The sequence below is a fragment of the Hipposideros armiger genome, unplaced genomic scaffold (assembly GCF_001890085.2).
Source record: "Hipposideros armiger isolate ML-2016 unplaced genomic scaffold, ASM189008v1 scaffold_20, whole genome shotgun sequence".
Lineage (NCBI taxonomy): Eukaryota > Metazoa > Chordata > Mammalia > Chiroptera > Hipposideridae > Hipposideros > Hipposideros armiger.
Genome location: NW_017731370.1, coordinates 3,013,853 through 3,019,314, shown reverse-complemented (window position 1 = coordinate 3,019,314; position 5,462 = coordinate 3,013,853). Strand labels below are relative to the sequence as shown.

At 38.6% G+C, this 5,462-nt stretch overlaps 1 pseudogene; it reads right to left on the bottom strand.

Annotated features, from left to right (window-relative positions):
* Positions 1 to 3,547: 3,547 nt before the first annotated feature.
* On the bottom strand, positions 3,548 to 4,811 carry LOC109378980 (26S protease regulatory subunit 4 pseudogene; annotated as a pseudogene).
* Between the last annotated feature and the right edge of the window lie 651 nt (positions 4,812 to 5,462).

Genomic DNA, 5,462 nt, shown 5'->3' with positions numbered 1-5,462 from the left:
TGGGAAACATTGCAATAGAAGATGTGGTCTTGTCTTCGCAAGGCAGTCGAAAAGAATGCTACATACATCTATGAAAAGTTATAAATTATATTAAAAATTGAGGATGGACCCAAGCATGGTCCCTTCTCTCATGAATCTTAAAGATCAAAGATAAATTGATGTGACAAATTGAATAATTACCTTAGGTCAAGTCCTATAGAAGCAGAACCTGAGAAAGGGATTTGGTGCACATGACTTATTGGGGGAGGGTTCTCAGGAGAAAGAATATGAGGGAATCAGAACGGGCCAGGGGAAGGAGCTAAGTAATGATGTGGTCCCAGCCGGAGTCAGCATTTTCAGTCTGTGTGAAAGAGTATTTGGCTCTGGGTTGCCCATGGATTGTGAGGACATAAACTCTTGGCCAAAGTGGCTTCCACAAAACTGAGAGCAATTCTCTAAAGAAGGAGAGCAACTGTGAGATGTTGGCAGCCAACACTCACAGCAGCTGAGAGATGGGTGCACTGGCCATTAAAGGGAATCTGGACAGGGCACCAACAATATCCACTGGAATAATGTAACATATAAAAACAGTACAAGGAATTAAGATAATGGCTGCCATGGCAAAGTACCTCACTTGTAGATCTTTTATATATTGAGAGGAATACATGGTCACTGTGTAATCGGTGGTCTGCAAAGGTGCCACAGAGAGAGTAGAATTTAAGCTGGACATTGGGGAACCCAGTCATCTTTCCCCTTTCAACAACAGCACTTGATTTTCTCTGGGGAATTCTCACTTCCTCCACCATCTCCACATGTGGCTGGTTAATAACAGTCACAGTACCTCAGACTTCAGGGGTGGCCATAAGACTCAAGTATACTCAGACAGGGAATCATATCCCCTTGGCCAGGATTGGTTCTGGGATGAGGACTTGACCAAAGTCACACCAATGAAAGGCCCAATAAATTTGATCAGCTATTAGGAAGGAGAGCTCTCTCTCTCTTGTTCTAGATTGTGGAGCCCCAAAATAAGTACAATTGGTAGTTACAAAATAGTCACAGGGATGTAAAGTACAGCACAAGAAATATAGCCAATAATATGGTAATAACTATGTGTAGTGCCAGATGGGTACTAGATAAATTGGGGGGACCACTTCATAAATTATACAAATGTCTAACCATTATGCATACACCCAAAACTAATTTAAAATAATATTGAATGCCAAGTTCATTCCTCTGTAAGTCCAGATGAGAAGATTAATAATAAGAAAAGAAAAAAAAGAAGGTAAACTGAGAGACAGCAAAGCTAAAAGAGAAAGGAATTAAGTAAGATCTGATTATATGAAGCATGAAGACAGGCCAATCCCTGGGACTTTTCAGGATATGTGAGTGAATAAACTGATAAATTCATTTTGATTTATTTACTTATTTTTTTGCTTAAGTCAATTTGAGCCTGGTTTTTTATATATTGCAGTTAAAAAGTATTTTAGGATTTAAGTATGAATAAAGCTTTTCCTGTTTTTTATTTTCCTTGTGGTCTTAAGAAGATGAATTTTCCAGTCCTTTTTCTCATTTTTATGAATCGTTCTCTATTATTTATACCATGGCAGAAACACTATTTTTGATGTAAGTATGTTCCATGTTCAGATCACTTCTAAATGAAAAATGAGAATGTTTTCTTACCAGTTACTTCACAACTGTATGCTCTTTTTGAGCCCATAAACTTTATAGTAGATGAAAATAAGGTGAAAGCTAATATATATTAGGGAAAGATGATATATTTCTTAATTCCATTTTGACCAAAATGTATCAATTTAGTTCTTGACTTTGTAAATTAAAACAACATTTTAGAGAAAATATTTTCACTAGCAACCTCTCTCAAGCTCTATCATATTTCCAAATATTGATAAAAATATTCTTACAAACAAACTGAAAATACATTCACTTTAAAAAGAGAACTACTGAGCAAAAGAGTTGATTAAGTATTTTAAGACACCATGAAAACTAGGCAATTTATTGCCAGTATCAAAAAACATGAAGCAATCAGATACCTTAGGGGAAAAAAAAACCAACACTGAAAATAAATAAATCTGAATTTTCAAAGAATTCCTAAGAACTAAAGTAGGGAACACATTTTCAAAGTTTATATGGACTACTAGGAGATTATACTACTCATAAAAAGCTACCATCAATTGAGTGCTTACCAAATAGACACTTGACATATCTTGTTTTTCTTAATCCTCATAACCATACCTGAGCCTTCATAGAGGATATGAGGAATCTGATGCTAAGTGTAGTTTTTATTTTGTAACTTTTCCAAGAACACAGGGTGAATAAAAAGCAGCACTGGGATCCAACCCAAAGTCTCTCTAAGTCCAGAGCCTAAACTTGTAATGACCCTACACTTGCCATTTCATATCTGATTTTCCTTTCTCTCTTGACATAAGCCTTGGCATCTGCAGTACCTTTGAACTCAGGGAAGTGAAGGAGTTCACATTTACCTACAATGACTTTTCCACCTGAGTCGGCTAGGGAACAGAATGTCAACACTGATAACGAAATGACGGCTGACTCTTTTCCTTCCCTCTTCAGGTCTGCAGTAGGCAAGGCATTGAATTTGACTGGATGGTACAATGAACGGAGGGCTTCATACATTTTAGCAGGGCTGAGATGCTCCTGTGACAGAATATATCCAGAGTAGGGTTCCACCTATTAGAAAGGCAGTGAGGTGTGACATTTGGTGTTTCAGCCAGAGTTCTCTAATTCTTTCTCAAACACAGGCTACACAGCAGCTAACATTCAACAGCCATTCACTGCATTATGTTCCACACTTGCCATCCACACTTATCATTTCATCTTTACCATCACACAATTGCCTTCCACACTTAGTATTCCACATATAACCATTTCATACTTGCTGTTCCACGCTTACCATTTAATATTTGGCATGAAAATTCAAATGACTTATCATTATGCATGGAAGAGCTTATGGATCTAGGCCTGGATTTGCCAAACACTGACCTCTTAAAAGATACAGGTTAGTACTATAATGAATATCAATTTTCAGACTGGGATGAGAAAGCAACACTGTCCTCTTTAAGTCAAGTATCTGTTTTTGAAAACACGCCATAAGTAAAGCTATTCATATGGTTTTATGAAAGAATTTTTAACTAGTGACATGTTGAGTTATTTTCAAAGCTGAGTTCTTTGTAGGCCACGTGGTCTTAAATTTTTTAGATAAATTGATATGTATTTTTTTCTGGTCTTCCAGAATATTCTTATAAATGAGTCAAAACCATTGTCATACAGGCCTCTGCTCCAACCACTTAACATATTCCTGCATGAATATTCATTGTTCTTTTTTTTTCTTGAGAAAGAGCATGCTTAATTGGGAAGAGAGCACTGCACAGTGGCCATTCTATATTCAATGTTCAGAAAGGTACACAGTACACAGGATGTTTTGACAATGAAGACCAGCTGGAACATGGGTTCCTCTGGGCAACTTTCCCAACCTCATCCTTCCACGGGGTCGGGCACCCCCAACCATTTCCTTGAAGGCAACTGTAGTTCACTAGAGATAGACCCCCTCAGGGGTGCCTTCCTGTTTTTTTATAAGGAACATTTTCTCTAGATTTTTTTGAAGTCTTCATTTGTTACTTTCATTCTACTTTCTCTTAAGGCCATCAGACCAGCTTCCGTACAATTGCCTTGATGGCAGCACCAAAGAGGTCATTGTGCTTGTGAAGATATGAAAGACGTGTTTTTTGGTCTTTTTGTCAGGCAGGGAGAGCTCGATTCTCCTGTCAATGCAGCGTGGTCTAATAAGGGCTGGATCCAAAGTTTCTATTCAATTTGTAGCCATGATAACTTCCTCATCTCCCCTTGAATCAAATCCAACCAACATTGTTCACTGAGTTTCTCTCTCACCGCTAGAATTTGAGTCATATCTTCTTGTCCCAATGGCATCAATTTCATTAATAAACACAATGGATGGTGCATGTTCTTCAGCAACTTGAAACAATTCCTGAACGAGTTTTGGCCCATCTCCTAGGCACTTCTGAATAAGTTCAGAGCCAACCACTCTCAAGAACATGGCCAAGGTTTGGTTTGCTACTGCCTTGGAAATAAGGTTTTGCCTGTGCCAGGTGGACCATAGAGAATCACTCCCTTAGGGAGCTTTATACCCATCTCTTCATAATATTCAGGATGAGTGAGAGGAAGCTCCACAGATTCCTTAATTTTCCGGATTTGGTTGTCCAACTCCCCAATGTCAGCATAGGTCTCCTGTGGGAGCTTTTCCGCCTTCATCACTGTGACCAAGAGATCTGTGTCATCACTATGACCAAGCAATCTGTGCATCCATCAGCACCCCTATCATGGCATTAACCTTGTGTTTAAGCAGGACCAAGTTCAACCAGATCCTTGTCTACAAATGAAATAATGCTGATGTAATGTTCTGAGCCCACAAATGTAGACACAAGGGCATGATTGTCATCAATGATCTCTTCCAAGTTTCCCAACATTGGAGTATCCTCAGATTGTCCACCTTTGATCTTCCCTCCTCTAGCTTTTTATTATAGGCTTCATTTGTTTCTAATTTCTAATAAATTCTTCCTCCATGAGAAGATAGTCTTTAATTCTCTCTAACTTCAAAAATGTTATCCAGCACTGAGTGTGAGTTGTCACCAGTGGCAATTTGCTGGCAACATTCAGTCCATTTGTTTTCTTATTTTCCCCCATTCTAGTTGGTACAGGAGGTTCATATTTCTTCTTGTTGTCCTTTTTCTCCTTTTGTTTCTTACAGGACCATGACCACCACCCTGACTTTGACTCATCTTGATTCTGTTGCTTGAGCTGCTGCTGCTAGATGTCAAATGTGCATTATTCTTAAAGAGAACAGAAAAGGACATTTGACATCATTGACCAATATTGGATACAATTTCTTTATTTGTCCCTAAATGTGTACACTGCCAGTCAAATGAAGGGCCCTGCTATGCATATAGGTCACAGGTTCAAAAGCAAGATATCCTGAAACTCTGGGCTCTACATATTTTCTTGGAGCCTGTAATAAACTTGTTTTTGCCAGCCTGGTATCTCTTTTTGGACAATAGGAACTTTACCTTCCACTCAGCTGAAATCCTCCCTTTAACTTTTGGTTCTTATGATTGGCATTGCCTCTACCTCAGCCCAGCCAATTCATAACTAGCCTCAATAATCAGTAACGGAATAGATGTGTGAGCCAAGGCTGGCCAATGGGAGTCCTAAGCAGGATTTTTGATAGAGCTACAAGAAAAGAGGGTCTTTCTTTTCCCTATGTTGGTGGAGCATAAGCCTTGAGCTACTGGAAGTTATTCTTGCCATTTAAAATGATTCAGCCTAAGAATAAACTCAACAGAGAAAAGAAGTAAGACAGAGAAGAAAAGAGGCTCTTCTATGTCATAACTGTCACTGTTTCTGAAGTTAGGCAATTTTAGACTTTACATAAG